The following is a 20,155-nucleotide window of genomic DNA, read 5'->3' on the forward strand; positions in this document are numbered from 1 at the left end:
AAGCCTGATTAGGAATGATCTACATATAGGTGCCCCAACTCGGATCCCTGTTTTGGCCGATGCACCCTGGCCCCCCACTGCTGTGGGCTGTTGGCTGCTGAGACGATTGGCTCCAGCCAACCGGGGCACAGTGCCCCGCCCCTGGCAGCCCACAGCCAATAACCAACGGAAATGGGGGCATAAAAAGCCTACCCTCTTGCTTCAAGGTGGGATGACCTCGGTGCCATTTCTACTCCAAGAGCCACTATGGAAGTAGGCTAACGCAGGACCCCAGCTGGACCACATCCTCGCTTAGCTCCTTCTGCCTCGTCTAGCTTCCCACCCGCCCATCTCCTGAGAACACTCTCTCAATGAACGCGAACAAGAATCTCCATCTCAGGCACGGCTTCTAGGGTTTAAGACTTAACGAGAGGCACGAATACGGCCACTGAGCACATAGCACTTCCCGCGTGTCAGGAGATCTAAGTGCTTCCTATGTATTGAGTCCTTACAAATCTACCCCTGGGAGGTCAATGGTACCAATATCTCCAGTTAGCAGTTGAGACCACTGAGGCACAGAATTGTCGTGTAATTTGCCCCGTGTCACACTGTAAGTGATGGAGCCAGATTCGAACCCACCCAGTCCAACCACAGTTGCAATCCACACTGATTCTCGTAACTCTTTAACACCTGCTTATGTTCCTTTTCAGAAAGCAAGTTCAGCTCTCCCTCATTCTTTCCATAAGCTTTAATATCCAGGGAATCGGGAACATTTTGAAACTATCATCCTGAAAAGCAAATCTCAATAACTCGAATGGGTTTCCTCCAGTCACCCCCACCCCTCCAATCCCAGCCAGCATTATGTAAAGATTAATTTCATACTTGAGCAGATGCTGAGCAGTCTGCACGGCTATGGCTGTAGGAAAGACAGCTCCAGAGCACAGCCTTTTCCAAGTGAAATCCTGTCAAAGCACACTTTCAGATGGTCTCAGTGGTCGCGGCTGAGAGTTACCCAAGGTAGGGGGAGAGGGAAGGCTGAAGCAACGGAAATGGGTTCACAGAGCCACTAAAAGACATGTTTAAAGCAGCGTTGCTATGATAACAAAACACTGCAAACTACCCAAATGCCCATCAAAAGTAGAAAGGAAAAATAAACTGGGGTGGATGTGCACCGTGGATGACTCTATGGCCGTGGGAATCGTAGAACCATAACTACACGGAAAACTATGGAAGATGTTCACGCACACGATGTTGAACAAAAGAAGCCACAAAGAGCATATACTACAAGAATCCATTTACATTAAGCTCAAAACCAGACAAAACTGATCTATTGTGTTAGAAGATGGTCTAGTGGTTACCTGTGGTGTGGGAGGTGCCTCGAAGGGGGCAGGATGGGGTCTTCTAGAGTGCCGGTCATGTTCTGTTTCATGATCTGGGTGCTGGTTTCGTGGGTGTCTTGACTTTATGCAAATCTACCAAACTGTACACTTGTGATTTGTGTACTTCCTGGAGGAATACCGTATAGCTCAATAAAAAGCTAAAAACCTGATCTAAGACAATTTTGCTAACAGAAAGAAAGCCTCTCCCCACCCAATTCCCATAGACAGGCTGCCTTTTTTTTTTTTTTCCAGAAGGAAAATTATTTTAATGAAGACTAAAGCAGTTTTCTCACCCAGTGATTGCACTTGTAAGTTCAGATTCCTGAGGGAGGTATTAAGTGGCTCTTCAGAGATCTCTCCTTATTCCTCATATTCGGCCCGGCACTGATTTTTGGAATGTTCTCTGTATTCCAAAGCACTGGTGCTCATTTACTCAGAAATGGGAAAGGAGACAACAGAGGCATTCATGAACCACCGGAATAAAATGTCTGTGTAGGCCCCATCCGTGTTCAGCTGGGGCATATGTGTTGATGATGGTGGCCAATAAGGAGGTCAGGGGAGGGCTGCCTACGGTGCCTCCTTCGGGGCCTGTCCCCAGTGATGTTCCCCTCCACCCCTCCCTCAACACAATGAGCGAGTAACCGCAAAGAAACCAACAGTCTAGCTTCCAATAACCCTGTCAATTTATTTCAATACACAACAGGGTCCCTGATGTGGAAAAATCAGATTTCTAGGCCCCTTCAACATCTGTTTCTGGCAATCGTGATGTGTTATCTTTTTTCATTGCAAAAAGCAGCTGGTGAGTTGTCATGCCATTTCATTAAAAAAAAAAAAAGAGAGAGAGACCGAGTAAAATAAGTCATGCCTTCTGAGAGATTATTTACGACTTCACCAGACAGAAGCTAGAGAAATACTCTCTCTTCCGTACATGGAAGGCCTTTCTCTCTGTTCACATGGGGGTACAAGGTCACATTTGAGAAAACGTGAATGTGCGCTAATGATTTGTCACAAATTACATCTATCCTTTGCCTACAGGCTGGGGTTGAGGTCCATGTATTACCTCGTTTGCTTCACAAACATTTATTGAACACCTACTATGAGTCAAGCATTGTGCTGGGTGCTGAGGACATGGCAGGAGATTAGACAAAGACCCTATCTTCTGGGAACTTAAAATCCCTCGTGAAAGATCTATTTACAACACAACCAGGTGCTGGGTCAGGGACCTGCTCCTCCAGCAAAACTTGGATCTTCTTTAGCACAGAAGCCTTCTTTCAGAAAAATATGCCAGCTTCTTAATCTCCCTGCCAACCCAATGTTCCCAGGTCACAGCAGCTGCTGCTCAAGAGGCTTCTCAAGCTTTTCCTTTGAGATATACCTGTGGGTGTAAACCAAGATGGAGCTCGTTTGTGTTAGAAGGTTCTGGATGATCTGACCTCCGCCCCAACCTTTTTAAACTCCTCTCCTAGGATTCTCACTCTCCCACCTTGCTCACTATACTAGGGTCACACTAGGCGTCTTTCTGATCCTCAAAGGTGCCAAGCTCTTGACCGTCACCTTAGGACCTTTCTGTTAACTGTCTTCCCACCCCAGATTCTCTTGATCCCAAGTCTTTTCAGGAAGTAGTTCAACAATATCTTCTTGTTATTGAAATACCAACTGAAAATGCTACCCCTCAGAGAGAATTTTCCTGACCATTGCCTAAGATAGCTCCCACCCCATGACTCTCCATCACATTATCTTGGCGTTTCCCGCTCTGTGGATATGTGGATTGCTGGTCTCCCTGGCCCCCACAGAATGTAAGAGCAATAACATGGGGACCTCATCTGCCTAGGTCCCTGCTGGATTCCTAGTACACACGCGATACATATTTCTTGAAAATTTTAATAAACAGAAGAATAAATGGCAAACTATTAGGAATAATATAGAAGTCCAACCATTGAAGATCTGTGAAATAATTATGGTATAGCTCTGCAAATTGGCTGTCGTCGATCCGATAAAACTTACATCATGGCTTAGTGTTTTTCAAACTACCGATTGTGATCTTTATGTGGATCATGTAATCAACTAAGGAATCATGAAACAGAGTATTCTATTATATGCTATTTCATTATCATACGGAATACAAAATATTGGAGTGCACGATATACACTAAGAGCAAGTATTGGGCAGTTATATGTACGGGTGTATGTGTGTTTACTCAGTAGCAATGTAAATATATTTTTTACTATGGATCATGGTAAAACATTGGAAATCACTGTGGTGCAAGGTTAATAACTAGAAAATATATTCATAACAAATTAAATGGAAAGAAGTGGGTTGTAAGAGTAAAGACGGTGTGTGTGTGTAAGATAAAATATTAAATCAAAACACTATTAGCTTAAAAGAAAGCACAGAGAAGCATAGAAAACCAACTGAAAAAAATATTAATGAAAATACTGAGTAGATTTTTCTGGGCAATTTTATTGTTTTCTTCCCATATTCATTTTTGTTTTGTAAATTATCTACATTGAACGTGTAATATTTTAAATGTAAGTTATTTCCAGAAGATAGTGTCTGATACTCTTTAGAAAAACAGGCTTTTCTTTAATAACAGTACCTCAATGACGATGCCGTAAATTACTGCAAATAGGCTTTTAAGTGCCTAAAGAAAGCGTAATTACGACCGGGAGTTCTCTGTACAAAGTGTTTCATCTCACATTATTTTGCCTAATCTCCATAACGGTATACAAGAGGGGAGACCAGGTGCAGTCATCTTTATTTCACAGGAGGGGAAACTGAGGCACAGAGAAGTGAAGTGACCTGTGCCCAGTCACACTGCAAGGGAGTGGTTAGCCTGGCAAAAGCCCAGAGTTGCTCTGCTCCCTGCACTTCCCCTAGGATACAGCAACCGCCTACACTCGTGCTGTCTGGCGCACAGTCATTGGCTTCGCACCTCTGTCCCGAAGACCAGCTCTCGAGAATGGTTCAGCCGCTCCCTCAGCCGCATTCCGGTCCCTAGAGCCACGAGGCTGTTGCGCTATCTGCGTATTCACTGGGGACACTATAACATGGGGGTTATGTGCTATTAGAGTTTAAATCCTGCTTCTGCCACTAACTAGCTCTGCGATCTTGTAAAGTACCTGGGTAATGTCTGGCATTATACTCAATATATGTTATCGCAAAGTAGTAGTATTATTATATAGTTTGGGAGGGTCCTGTGGCCAAACCACATTCACACGGTGCCCTCCGATTCTCCTCATTCCCCCCTTCTCCCACCACACAGAGCGGAATTCCCTGTCTCGTCCTCCTTATATTGGCACTGATTGCAAAACTCTTCTTGGTGTTCCGTTCCAAGAGAGCTCCCAAATTATCCTTCTTGTGTTTGAAGCTGCAGCTGCCAGTGCTGGCGGGTTCCTGACTATATGGACCTATGAGTCCCACTGTTGGGGTGGAAGCCTCCAAGAACAAAATCGATAAGAGTCCACGTTACAGACACTTTCGGTTTTGCCTCCCAGTATCTGTTACCCCCCACTTCCAGCAACACCCCAGATTTCTGCTTAAGCGTGGATCCCTACCTCCAGCCTAAGCACAAATGGTCTAGGTGGGGCTCCACCCCTTACACCAGGGTGTAGAAAACAGAGAGAAGGGGTCACATTCTGGTAGTTCCTGTCGAAGTCTCAAGCTTCCCTCTGATTGGGGTAGCAAGCCTTGGAAGTGAGGAAATAATGAGAAGCCACTGCCAATGTCCTACCTCCCCCCCCCGCCCTCCCCCCACACACACACACCGTGTGAGATCTGAGAATCAAGCGAGAGTCTGGAGGAGAATGGGGCAGAGTCTCCAGGCCGGAGTCTCTGAATTAAGCCTTACCTAAAGCCAGCCTATACCCTGAACTTCTCTGGGATGTGAAACAGCCCTTTCTCTAATTGTCCCTTAAGACGGTTGACGTTGGGTTTTTTAGACAGTTGGAAAGAGTCCTAGCCGATAAATTCTTGCAACAGAAATGTCCATAGAACCATTATGAAAAACAGCTGAGAAAGCCTAGGGGAGAACAGAGCAGACCAAAGGCCTGAGGAAAATTCAACAGAAGTCACAGCGCGTGGTGTTAGTTTCCAAGCCTCCCTGGGAAAATCCAACTTAAACGTCCTTCCTAGGACTGCAGCTTCCATGTGCCTTCATGTGAAAATATGCCTCCTTATTCAGAGGTATTTAATGATTTCCTGCCTAGGCTAGTTGGACCCCTGAAAAGACCAGGAGAACCCGACTTTGAGCAAAAGTGGTTGTAACAGAACTTGAGATGCAAGAGAGTCTCTCTGGCATGAAACACACGAAGGCCGTAGCCTTAGGCCCCCTGAGAAAGAACAGCTGTCGGAGGCCAGAGAGTGGCAGACCTGGAGGACATATGGGTTCACCATTTGTTTCATCTTAAAGGCCAAAGGCTTCCCGGTCCAGGCCTGTGGTGCTCAGAGGAACTGGGTTGGCTGAGCTCACAACTAAACCTATTCCCTACGGGTCTACAGATATCCCTGAGATACTGCAGAGTGGACTGTGACAGGCAAGCTTGCCAGGGAATGAGATGTCCATCACTGGAAGCATTTAAGACAGGGTCTGAGTAGCCATCACCAAGGGGCATTGTGGAGAGAATTCCTCCACTGGAAAGTGTGTGAGTGTGTGTGTGTGTGTATGTGTGTGCAGATAATACACAGCCTGGGAAGACAAGGAGTATAAAGTCTAGGGAAGAACAATTGGATTTTTGTTGACTTTGGGTCATTTTGATCAGACCCTCTCTCCCCTCCACACCACCCACACCCCTCTCCCACTCACACGCCACAGGGTTGAGTGACTTCTCAGAGAGGTGGCACTTCGCCCCGGCACCCCTTTCATTTCCCCTCACCTCTGACAGGCAGAGAAGTTGCTCTGGCCAAAGTCGCCCTTCTCATCTCAACAGTGGCCGGGAGACCAGAATGGCAGCCGTCTGGGAGAAAATGCAAGTCATCAAGGGCAGGAAAAAGAGAACAGCTGGCTCACTGCTGCTTTTTCACCTTTCCTCCACTTCTTAAACCACCCACTTGGCTGCCTTATTGGCAGGTGTGGACTGGAAAAGGCTGCTTGTGGTGCCAAGGAAAGACCAGCCCCCCCCCCTGCATTCCTGAGTCAGGCACAGGCCGTGTGCAGGGAGCTCCCGTGTGGAGCCAGGGGGCCTGAGGATGGGACTTCCTGGCGGGAGGGTGTGGGGACCACGGTGCTCCCTGTCAAGGAAAGAGCCGCGGGACTGCCTTCACTCCTGCACACCTGAAATCCCACAGAATCTGATAGGCGTGATGCGTGCCTGCACTGCCCAGAGAGTTCAAGAGAGAGGCCCTCCGTGTGGGAGGGGCTGAGGGTCATTTTATCTCGCAACCTCCAAAACAAGATGGTGCCCGCTCCTGGAATCTGCTCTGGGGGCCCCAAATTTCAACTTGAGGTCACTTGGGTCTCTTGTGACTGGTGAATGGAGGTGAGAAAACCAGCAGGAGGGGAGGTAGGGAGTAGAGAACTTAGGGTTTAGGCTGTTCTCAGTCAAGAGTGGACGATCGTCCACACTTGAGGCACATTTCTGTAAATGAGAAGGTCATCCTCCCCTCCTAGTGAGCAAGGGTGGAGTCCCTCCTCCCCAGACTTCACCCTGGGAGGAGTTTTTAATCATTAGCTTCAGGTTGATAATAAATCACAACCCCAGCTTTGTGTTCTTTGAGATAGAAGCCGGGGACTGGTTGTGTGTGTGTGTGTGCGCGCGCGCGCGCGCACGCGCACGTGGTGGGGAGAGTTTGAAAAGAAGATAGATATTCCATTAATTCCCCAAATATATCTTAAAAGTGGTCTCATTAAACCTTATGACTAAAAGGCATTTAATTCACAAACTCTTCCTCGGAGGCTCGAAGCTTCCACAGTGAAACAGTGAACCGTGTCAGAGAATCTTTGACCACAGTGCCCAGGTGGGTTGATCCCTCGGCTCCGTCCAGGCATGTCCGCCAGTGTGCTAGATCACCGAGCCTTGCACGGAAACTACACCTGGAATCCACACCCGAGCTACATCAACAAAAAGCCAAGGCTGAATGATTACCCTGAATTTTGGACACAATACTGATAATCGAGTTGGGTAGTTCCGGGCTAAAAAGAAAGAAAAGGGGATTTTTGTCTTTTATCCAAATAAATACAGCCTAAATGGGTAGTTTTCCATAATGGCATCATTGTAGCTCTGTAGGCTCCTTGAGAACCTTTTACAAATTCTTACGCATGAAAAAAGAATTCTTCCACATGAGCTCCAAAGTTCATTTTTGGTGGCTTAACGTTTTTTTTCCCCCCCTCTAGGCTTTAAACTGATGGGTTTTGATTAAGACAAGATGTATTGTCATTGCAGCTGGGATGGTTCGAATGCTTTCTTTTGTAACTATAGATACATTTGATACACTGTGCTTAACTAAATAGATGTGGTATCATTCAGGGGCGCCTGGGTGGCTCAATGGGTTAAGCGTCTGCCTTCGGCTCAGGTCATGATCTCAGGGTCCTGGGATCGAGCCCCGCGTTGAGCTCCCCGCTCAGCCAGAAGTCTGCTTCTCCCTCTGCCCACATCCCCCCCGCCCCCATCTCTTGCTGGCTCTCTCTCTCAAATAAATAAATAAAATCTTAAAAAAATAAAATAAAAAGATGTTGTGTCATTCATTTGCATTCTGTTCTGTGCCTATTTCCAATCCGACGCAGGACTCTACCCACGAAACAAAACAGATATGCCTAAGTTATATTAATGACGGTCCTGACTCGATGTAAATAGAGAGGAGTCCAAGCTCTTCATGATCGGAGCTGTGGCTGATACTTTGGTGGGTTCCCAGGGCCCATTATATTCCTCCGTGCAGAGCTGATGCCCTAATAAATGTTTCTTAAATTGAATGCGGGGATTTCATGAGCTCCAAGCCACTCGTGAGTCACCGGCGTTGGCACAGCTAATTGACAGGCTTGACCCAGGATATAAATGGAACTGGGCCACGTAGGGACAGTAAGGCCACCTTCTTTCCACACCAAGGTTTCTCCAAGTATAGCCTGCCAACTACCAGCATCACAATCACCAGGGTGTTTGCTAAAAACTCAGACCCTTGTGCCCCCGCCCTTAGGAAATAAGAATGTAGGGGATGGGGCCCCGGATGGTGGGTGCTAAATTAGAGGACCTGTACCCTCCCCCCTGCCCTCGGCAGGTGCTTTTGAGAAAATGCTACTTTTGCTATAAGCTTGAACCTAAAAAGAGCGCATCTCATTGAACCTAAGACACGGCCCGTTGCCAAATGCAGGGTTATTTTCTGAGACATCCTGAGAGGAAAAACAAAGCTGCCAACCACATTCTTGCTGCCCCACTGCCCACATGAGCCATCCTTACGTCGTGGGGGTAAGAGGGGAGGGGAGGGTCTTAAGATTGCTGAAATGTGGAACATGACCCCTGCACTCCCCAGAGTTTCGTAACCACTTAACTGTCTCCCAGGGTGTGTGGAAGGGGGTGTGCACACTTGGGAGATGCCTGGACTATCTCTACTATATGTAAATAGGGCCATTTGATCTTTATTTTCCATTAATTTGTTGTGATTTGGGGGGTTGTTTTCTAAGGAACTGTGATGAACCAACATCAGGATACCCAATGCCAAATAAAGGTGTTGGATTTACTTTTTTAAAAGAGAGAGAGAGAGAGAGAGAGAGAGAGAGAGAGAGAGAAATTGGATAGAGGCCAGAGGAAAGCTTGATTAAATGATGGGCACATAGCTCCCAAGGAAATCCTAAAGAAAATCCCCTAATAGAAGGCCTCTGGGTTTAGGAAGAGTCTGGAAATGCACAAAGGAATGCAGCTTGAGGAAGAGAGCTAAGCAGGTGTACCACTCTAACTTTGTCCCCAGAAGACAAGGAGGGCACACTGCTCTGGAAAACCTCAGATGTCCCCTCACCGCATCACCAGCAGGCTCGTCCCTAACATCTGCAGGACTGAGCCAAGCACACAAATGGAGGTCCACGTACCATATGTCTGAATGCTTGAAAGTTATATACCAAGCTAACAAATGTTTACGTTGAAAAGCTTCTTTCCTCCTATCTTGACAAATAAACTGTCATAACAACTGGGAAGGCCAGCTGTGAATTCAGAATTTGGGGCTCGTTAGAGTTCCACACTGGAATTTGGGGGTGCAGAGAGAGCTGGAGCTCAGCCACCCCCCTGCTTTTCCCACCCACAGTGTGGGTACATGGATGCGGATGCTTCCACCACCTTGCCAGGCTTCTACAGACCTTCTCGTTTCCACCTTCTAAACAGCCACACCTGTCCGCCCCTCCGGCCCAGAGCAACACATGCTGGTGGTGCAGGCAGCCCCGTGTGGGCCCTGGAAGCAGGGAATTCAGGAGTCCGGGAATATGGAGAGTGTTCTAGGAGGGCGAGTCCTGAGCGGGCACATCCCGTTGGCCCTTCAGAATCTTGCTTGGGGGAGAGGGGAGGAGCCAGAGAAAAGACTCTCTTCCAAACAGTGTTTCTCAAACTTGAATGCACACCCGAATCACCTGTGGAGTTGGAGAAAATGCGGATTCTGCTTCCTTAAGTCTGGAAGCCCAAGAGTTCTCACTTCTTTTCTTTTTAAGATTTAGTTCGTTTATTTGAGAGCGAGAGAGAGCACGCGCGAGCATGAGGGGTGGGGGCGGAGGGGCGGGGGAGAAGCAGACTCCCCGCTGAGCGGGGAGCCCGATGCAGAGCTCGATCCTAGGACCCTGAGATCATGACCCGAGCCGAAGGCAGTCGCTTAACCGACTGAGCCACCCAGGCGGTAATTGCATAAAACTTAAACCTTTATACCTCAGAGGTTCAACTCCTCTCCCTAACATCATGACCCCAAAACATTCTCACTTCTAACAAGCGCCCAGGTGACCCTGATGCTGCTGGTCCATGGACCACACTTTGAGTAGCAAGGGTCTAAAGCCCTAGGACCCAGGACAGGCATCCCTCTGGCGCTGGTCTAAAGGTGGACGGTACTTCCCATAAGTGTGGGACCAAGAGATGTGTAATGAACGCTTGCTCCGTTATGTGCGTTGCTTGATAAAAGAGCAGGGGAGGAAGGAGTGCAGAAGGGTAGAAAGATGGAGGAGGGAAGGAAGGGAGGGAGGAGCAGGAAAGAAAAAGAGGAAGCTCTTTCCCCTAGAATCGGACGTCATCTACGTTACTCCAGCAGTCTGTGTTCACTGCGACTTGCTTGATACTACCAGCCTTTTCTACACTGATTTTTCCCCCTTTTCCCTGTATGTTTGCCCTCTGGTTTTTCTAAGTCCTTCAAGGACAGTGACCAAGTGTTTCAGCTCTCTTCTCTGCACTAATTCACTTTCAGCAAAGCCTTGCTTGAAACCCAGGTATCTTGGCTCACAGTCCTGGATCCTCCCCCCATCGCCACCGTGTCTGTGAAATAGAAGAAATGTTAATTTGGAGAGACGGTGAATCTTCTGGAAATTTCCATATCACTGAAGATTCAGAAAGTCAGTTCGCATTCCCTCTGTACCCTTTAGTTATTAAATCATAAACTTTAATTTAAGGCATTTTAAAGGGCCCAAAGGAATTTTAATTTGACGTGAATGACTTTCAAATCTGAATAATAATCAGATCATATAAAACTGTACAATCTCTATTACTCTTAAATAATAGAACAAGTTTAAAAATAATCAACAGCCAATGTAAGACTCCTGTATAATTCAATCGAACCCTTATTTTCTGGGCTAATGAAGGAGGCAGTGAGGGAAGTAATTCCAAATCATTTGTATGTGACTTTGCATAAGATGGACACTCCTACCTTCTGAGTCTGTTTCAACTGATGACATTCTTTAAGGAAAGGACTGCTGTGGCAGAATAGCCCGGGCAATACCTGGGAGGTATTAGCCTCTGGCCCTTAGCCCTGAAATCCAAACCAAGAGGTAAGCATTCACAAAGCTCATCAGAAGGCAATCCCCCACCCCCCACACACACCCTTGTCGAAACAAATGGTTTGCTGTATAGACACTCGGAAGGTATTACCCGAAACTGCTTTGAGAACAAACATGGGGTGACCACCCCGTGAGGAAAGTTTAGGGTATTTGCAGGAGAGGAAGAGCTGTCCCCTATGCAAAGATCTTTGTCCCACTCCCCTCAGACTGGTAGCAGAGAACACACGGACGTCATTGCTGCCACACACATTGGCATAGGTCATCAGAGCAAAACACCTCTCACACTCGAAACACCCCAGAGCCCCAGATGCAGGGAGCCATATTGAGTCCAGAGAGTGAATAAGGTCAGCCTACGTTGAGTTGGGTCACACGGGAAGGGGCCCTCCATGGCTTGGGCTCACAGGTTGGAAGAAGAGTGCTTCTCAAATGTGAGTGGGCATCACAATCGCCTGGTGGGTTTGTGAAAAAGCGGATGGCCCCACTCCCAGAGTTTCCGATTCAACAGGTGTGGGGTAAGGCCTGAGAATCTGAATTCCTCACACGTTGCCGGGTGATCCTGCTGCAGCTGCCCTGGAGACCACACGATGTTGAGAACCATAAGACCATGAAACTCTGACTACACCTGGTGGCATCTCTTTCTTTCTCTTGACTGGCAAAATTGGACAGGTGCCAACTAGCCCTCTGCTTTTTACTAGGATCCTGACAGGCACCCCAAATTCCACCATTAGCAATCTCCTTCTTTGGACTGGAGAGTGGTCTCCCATTAAAGAAATCACCTGTCAAGTATAGAAACCCCTGGAAAAGGTCCAACCTTGCCAAGCACCACGTTAGTGCAGGGCTTCTCAAACTGGAGCCACTGGAAGCACCTGAGAAACACTAGAAATGCTGATTCCTGGGCCTTTGCCCCCAACGATTCTGGCTTAATTCATTAGGGCAAAGACCAGGACTTAATCATTTTCATAGTTCCCCAGTGGGATCGTGATTGATTTCAGTTCAAAATGCACTGCTTGAGCAGGAATTAAACCAGGTGACACAGTGGTCAGATCCCAGGTGTGGGGATCCGGGTGCCACGATTTGCATGTAGTGAAATGAAGAAGCATCAGAAACAACGTTGACTGCTTCTCAGTTTCCCTCAGGCCCGACCTTTGGTCTGGGCCCATGTAGAGTTGAAGAAACTATGTCCTCAACTTGGACACCTACCTTGACTGAGCACTGAGCGTGACTGGTAGATGGAAGTTGACTTGGGTGTACTGCCATTACAAGAGCAGGTGCTACCAGGGCTGAAATGCATCTGGACATCCTTCTGGCATCTCAGAAATTCTAAAAGAGGCCTGGGGAAAGCAGGTCTTGCTCTCTCTGTCAATTGAATAAGCGGTATCTTTAGGCTAAGCACCAGTTTAGCCACAAAAACAGTAACAACATGGGCTTTCCCTTCCCATCCTTAGTTGGGAACAGGGTCGGGGGAGCTTGAACAAGAACCATGCACAACTGAGTGAGCAGCACAGGTAGAATATGAAAAATGACTTTTGGCTGTCGCCGAGTTACATGTCACCTAGTCATCCCCTTCTCCTTACGTCTTGAATATTTTATCACCTGGCTCGCCTCTCCACCACTGCCATGAGCATCATTCTTGGTGATTTCAATGTCCAACATAGATAATCCTTCCGACTGTGGCTTCTCGAATCTTTGATCTTTTCTCCTCTCCCAATTGTGTCTCTGTCCTATCTCAGATGCCTAGACCTGTCACATCGTAGATGTGGTCATTACCAATGGCTATGTCCCCAACCTAATCTCAATGTTAAGTGTCCCACTCTCCAACTACCACCTCCTACTCTTCCACATCACCCTCTCTAGTACCCCCACTCCAGCAATTTTTGGATCTCACTGGGAGTTCTTATCCACTGATCCCACCAGCTCTTCCCTCCCACCAGTATTCTGTAGCCTCACTGCCCTCTTCACCTGCTTTGATCCTATCGTAACTCCCACTCCCTTTCTCTCCACTTCAACCACCCCAGTCCCTCCCCCATCTGCTCTGCCTTCACACCCTGATGCTGGGTAAATCTACCTCCCCACTTTCCTGGCACCCGCCCACAAGGAGCTGAGGCAGCTCCATGATCACTGGTCTTACCTTCGATTCATGACCATGAATTCCAAGTAGGTCTGTAAGGCTGCTAGCATCCTTCGACGTTTTCCGACTCAGTCTATGCTACTCTCTGCAACAATGAAGCCACTCTTTCTCATATCTCCTCAAATCTGCAACACTCCCCTTTTCCTCTTCACTCTTGGCTGATGGTCTTGCTTATTTCACGGAGAATATAGAAGTAATCAGAAGTCCACTTCCAGAACCCGCACCCCATTTCCCAGCCTCTCTGCAACTGTGATCAGATCCTCCAACTTCTCTCCTGTCACAGTAGATGAGCTGTCCACGTTCCTGTCTAAAGCCAAAATGAAATGTATATGCACTAGATACCCCAGCTCCAGCCTGCTCAAGACTTGCCTCCTGCCCCCTCCTGCATCATGAAGTTAGCCCACCCAACTAGAGCATCCCCATCTGCACACAAGCCTCCTCTGATGTCAGGAATTTAAACAGATCCCAGAAGCCCTCCTTTGACCCTACATCCCTTTCCTGGTGCTGCCCCATTTCTACATTCCCCACCTACAGCAAAACTCAAGTTATTGCTACTTATTCTCTCTACCCCCTCCTCTTCTGTCTCTCTCTCTCTCCCTTTTCAGCTTGTTCTAGCAAGGCTTTCATCCTCACCATCCCACTGAAACTGCTCTTTTTCACGGTCACCAGTGATGCCCACAAGTAAGTCCAAGACAAATTCTCAGACCTCAGCCTAACTTGACCCATCAGCACCCTTCTCCTTCTGGAAACAGTTTCTTCTCTGGGCCTTGCAGATACTACACCTTCTTGGATCTCTTCCTTCCTTTCTTGATGTTCTTTCCATCTCTTCTGCTGGTTACTCTTCATCTTCCTGACCTCTAAATGTTAGAGTAAACTGGCGTTCAGTGCTTGGACTTCCTCTCTTCTCTGTCTACACTGACTCCCTAGGTGCTCTCATCGTGAATCTCAGGACCTTAAGCATCATCATCCACTCCCAAATTTAAATCTCTAGCCTTGACAACTTCCGGAACTCCAGGCTTGTATGTCCCATTGCTTTCTCAAAATCTCTACTTGAATGTCAGTTAGACTTCTCAAACTTAATGTATCTTAAACCAGAATCTCCATTCCCCTCACCCAAACTTGCTCCCCCTGTGGTCTTCCCCAGGGCAGTAATAACATCATTCTTCAAATAGCTCGGGACCAAATTCTTGGTCTCAACCCCAAATCTTCCCCCTTTTTCTTATATCCTACATTCAGTCCATCTGTAAATCCTGTTAGTTATACCTGCAAAATATATCCAGAATCCAACCACTCCTCAGCAGAAATTGCCACTGCCACAAGGAATTCATCTGCCATCATTTTTTAGCTGCATGTTTACAACAAGCTCCTGGTTGTTCTCCCTATTTCCACCATTGACCCTGATAGTCTCATCTCAGCACAAAGCCAGAGTTGTTCTTTTAGACACATAATTCAGATAATTTCGTTCCTCCGCTCAAAATCCTCCAGTGGTCTCTTAGCTCATTTGGAATGAAACCCATGGTCCTCTCTGCACCCTACATGACCCTACATGGCCTGCCCTACTACCTCTAGGCCCTCATCTTTTGCTCACTTAGTTCCAGCTACAGTGAACTCCTTGTCATTTCTAGAATATTCCATATTGAGGCTTACTGTTTCCCTAGGCCCAAATTCTCTTCCCCTAAATAGCCACATGGTTCATTCCTTTGCTGAGTTTGGATGTCTACTCAGAGGTCCCCACATCATAGAACTCTCTCCTAACCTTACCTGCAGTAGGATTCCCATCTCCTCATCCCTCTACTTGATTTATTTTGCCTCATACCATCTGACAGTATATTCTGTCTTACTTTGGTTCCCTCAAAAACAGAGCCTGAGACAAGGACTCCAGCACAAGTAGTTTATTTGGGAGGTAATCCCATGAAGCAGGAGTGAGCTGACAGGGACAGTGAGACATGGAAGAGAAGGAAATGTCAATGTAAAGTTGCTTTATCAAGGTTGCCACTCAGGTCACTGTGGGCTGGGGTTATTTGGGCTCAGTTTCACTGGAACCCCCTGAAAAGTATACAGAATGCCTCCCAGAAATTTTGGCTGGAGGTACTGAGTTTACCCCTGAGAGTTAACTCCCCCACACAGCCAGGGGACTTGCTTGAGGGCTGAACAATCCCAAGGTATTGGAGAAACTCCAGAGAAGAGTGTAGAAAAAAAGAAAAGAAAACACGGAGTGCCCATTTGAGAAGAGAGGCTGTGATATGGGAGGAATATGAGTTTGCAGGGAACTGTCCCCTGGAGCAGCAGGTGAAATCAGAGGAGGGCTAACAGGAAATGTGGTAGGGCGCCATCTTCCAAGTGTATTCATCAATATCTGCTGCACTGCTAGGATATGAGCTGGGTTTTTTTGGGTTTTGTCGTTTTGTTATGTTTTAAGATTTTATTTATTTGAGAGAGAGCACAAGCGGGGCAGGGGCAGAGGGAGAGAGAGAAACGGGCTCCCCACCAAGCAGAGAGCCTGACACAGGCTCAACACCAGGACCCTGAGATCATGACCTGAGCCAAAGGCAGAGGCTTAACCGACTGAGCCACCCAGGTGCCCCTGAGCTGTTGTTTTTTAAAGTCAAGTTTTTAAAGGTACAATTTAGTTAATATCTAGCCTTCTCAAGGGTAGAACTCAATGAGTTTGACAAATGTATTCAATCAGAGAGCCACTACTACAGTGAAGATATAAAACATTCCAATACCCCCAAAAGTCTCTTTGTGCCCCTTTGCAGTCAGAGCCCTACAGACGCTGGCAGCCACCGATCTGCTTTCTCTGCCTATTATATGCCTCTTCCAGGATGATATGCTGTAAATGAAATTATACAGGATATAGTCTTTTGTGGCTGCCTCCTTTCTCATAGCATCAAACCTCCTGAGATTCACCCATGTGGTTGCATGTATCAATAATTTGTTCCTTCTTACTGTTGAGTAGTGCTCCATTGTACAGAATGCTCATTGATCCATTCTCCAATTGATGGACATTTGGGTAATTTTTGTCCATTATGGATGAAGCCGCAATGATCATGTGCATATTCGTCTTTGTGTGGATGTACCCTTTCGTTTCTTTTGGATAAATGTGTAATGTGTTTTGTTTTGTTCGCTTACATCCCTAGCGCTTAGTGCATTGCTTGGCACGTAGTAAGATCTCAATAAATATTTGTTGAATGAATGAATACATAAAAGCAGCCTATTCAAAGCCATGAAGACCAGTCTTCATGCCCAGAAAGATTCAAATAAAAGCTGAGAATTAGACTACCTATATGCCACATAGATGTTTATAAAAAATCTTATCTGATTGCCTTCTGGGACAGCATCTATTTCCATTATTGAATTCATGGACCAGCACTCATCTATCTCATCAACTAATCCCCAGACCTCAGCAGGCTCATACTGACTGAGCAGAGGTATAGGGGTTTTTAATGCACTGCCCTGTACACCACCCGTGCTTTAGTTTGCTTGTTTGATTTAAATTCTAATTCATCTCTCCACCACTTAATTTCCTCCAGTCCCTAGGCCTATGGACTCACGCTGACTTCCATGGTCACACTATCAACAGACACAGGAATGACACTATTAAAACAAATTCATATCCTCCTTCCTCCTCCTGGTCAATACAATTTCTCACTAGCTAATAGAATCCCATGGGTAGCCAACCTATTTTAGGAGTTTCTGAATGTTTAAGTGATGTGCCTCATCCTTGGGTCCTTTGTTCATGACACGTTTTCTTGCAGATATTATTACGCGAGTTCCCCCCAACCAAGGTACTAATGGATTTATATCACAAATAATAGCAAAGGTTTCGCTCACCCCTGCCCTTATCTATAGTAGTTCTAGGAGGCCCCAGGGATGTCTCACACGTGCTCCTGGACAGCTTTGCTCAGATATCCCTGTGTCTATCCACTTCTCCTTGGTGGGAGCCATATTGTTTTTCTATTACCTCCCACTGAGCACCCCCATTAAAGCCTGGGAAACTGAGATGCTGGCAGAGCCCAGCTGTCCTGACCAATCGAAGGAGAATGCACTCAGATTTTTGAGGTATCCTCTATTAGTCAGATCCCATAACAATGTGGTTTGTGGGCTGCTGGGTTCCCAAACGAAGTGTCACAATTCTGTTAGTTTTTCCTTACAGCTCTTTTGCAAAGCAGTCACTCAGGAAGCACTTATTGAGCCCCTTTGATGTACCAGGCATATTCCAGGGTCTGGGACAGAGAAATAAAAAGACAGGGAGCTTTCCAACGTCAGGTACCTCTTATCCCTTCAGCCTCATTGCTGATCCCAGCCATGGCTATAGTGAACAGTTCCACACAGGCTTCAACCCATTTTACCTGCCTGGGCACAGGTTAGAATTTGCCAATGAGAAGAACCTATGTGATATTGGAAAGGAAGAAATGAGAAGAGGCTATTACTTATGGGAATTTATAGGAGCCAGATACGCTACAATTTCCCAGAGAACTTTTAAGAACCAACCATTCCAGTGCTTTGCTCCAGGCTGAGATCATCAGTGTTCCCTTGACCTTCCAGCCTCAATCTTCTTGATCTTCATTCTCTTACATCTACTCATATTTGTGCAAGCTCTGATTCCTATATTAAACTTCTTCATTACTATAATACTTGGAAAAGCTCTGTCTTCCAACATGAAGTACCTGCACCAAACCCTTTGCTCAGGCTCTGCCTTTGAAAGAGAAGCCAAACTAAGAGAGACCCTGTCCTTAAGAGGGAAGAGACAATAAACTAGCAACCAAAAAGATTGCATTAACCTGGCATAAGGGCTAGGAGTAAAACAAGAAGAGTGATGTGAGAGAGTTTTATGAGGCATGAGAAGGGTATCCACTTTAGACAGGGGGATCAGAAAAGGATGATTTAAGGAGGTGATATTTAAATTGAGAGCTGGAGGATGACAAGATGTCCTCCAGGGAACAGTATTGAGGACAGAGGAACAGCAGATATGAAGGCAGTAGGGTGAGACTGGACTGGGCTCAGGATAAGAAAGAAGGCCCTGTGGTTGAAATAAACAAAGGGGAGAGAATTAGAAGATGAGATGGGAGAAGCAGGCAGAGGCTGCTTGGGTAGGATCCTGCAGGCTCTCAGAAGGAGAGTTTAATTTACCACTCTGCATAATAGAAAGCCATGGAAGGTTTTCAAGCAGAGGAGGACATGATCTGATATGTGATTTGAAAATAGTTGTCTGGCTGCTGTATGGCAAAAGGAATATTCGGTGGGGGGGGGGGGTTGTGGGCAAGAATGACAGCTCATCTCTTACCAAGACCCAGACCTGAGTTTAAAGGTACACAGGGGTCAGCTTTGAGTGCCAGAGACCACAGGGCAGATACTCATTATCACACCTTCTTCTAAAGTGCAGAGCTCTCTTAATGGGTCAAGCTCCTTGGGCCTGGCTGCTTCTTCCCTGGCTCATCCTTCTATTAGGGATCGTGTCCTCTTAAGAGGCTCTTTAGTTCCTCAAACACAATGACTTCTGAAGGGCTTATCTCTGCAGCCCACCAGACACTCCCAGGGCATCTGAGGGCCAGCTCAGGAGGACTCAACTCAGAGGCACCCATGGGAGTTAAAATTGGTCTGGCCTAGTTAAAAGAAATTAGAAAAGCAGACACCTACATTCAACGGAGCTGTAGTTTCTCAGACACTCCAACCATTTTGGCAAAAGGAGATGTGCGAAAATGGTCTTGAGATTGTTAATGGTACAGAATCACAGAAAATATGATGGGATGGAAACATCTCCAGTGATAGACTCAAAATGGAGTTTTCTATTCTGGGTCGAGAAACAAAATGAGGAGGGGCTGCCTTTCAAGAGACAGCCCCTATTTCCATAATTACGGACAATTGTACAAGTTACTTAGGAAACATGCGAGTCATAAGGCTGGACTGTTTTTAGACCAAGCCATAATTTAGATGTGGGAAGTGGTTTCACATCTTTGTACCACCACCACAACATACGCTGTGTTTCAATCTATCAGGAGCTCAAATTTGATCAGCTTTTTTTTCTTTTTTTAAGAAATGTGCAGCAAATTGCTTTTCCTAATTAAGGTAGATGAAGACATAAGCACGCATACTACTTACCACTCTGGGATAAAATTGACTTTCAAATGATATTTAATGGACCAGCCTGATGGTAATGTTCTGCAGTTCCAGGCAGGAGGCCTGGATTTGATTCTCTTACTGCAGGAAGAAAGAAAGGAATGAGTGTGTGTGTGTGTGTGTGTGTGTGTGTGTGTGTGTGTGTGTGTTTACAGTGGTAGCAAGTAGAGGGCAAAGGGTGAAGATACTTTCTCAAGAAATTTTTCAACCTTCTGAAAAAAATTTAATCTGGTGTCATCTCGAAGGATGGCAAAGAGGAGAAAGTCAAGTGAAATGGTGGGAGCGGATATGAATAGGGAACAGAGGAGGCATTATTGTGAATATTTAAAGCCTTTATGGAAAGATTGTCTTCATTTTTTACTAAATTAAAAAAAAAACTAGGACTGACCTCTCTTATGAAAAGAAGCTTGATATGATAATAGCAATAATAATGATGATGATAGCTACATTGTTCACATATCAGAAACCACGCTAGAAATTTTCCACACCTTCTTGAGTTGACCCCTCACACAAGCCACATGAATCGTGGATAGCTGATTTCCTCACTTAACGTAGGAGGGGGTTGTTTCTTGCAAGGGTTCCTTTGCCCAAGGTAAGGAGTGGAAC

Source organism: Callorhinus ursinus, unplaced genomic scaffold (assembly GCF_003265705.2).
Source record: "Callorhinus ursinus isolate GAN/ISIS: 27379988/994484 unplaced genomic scaffold, GSC_fseal_2.0 scaffold16, whole genome shotgun sequence".
Taxonomy (NCBI): Eukaryota; Metazoa; Chordata; class Mammalia; order Carnivora; family Otariidae; genus Callorhinus; species Callorhinus ursinus.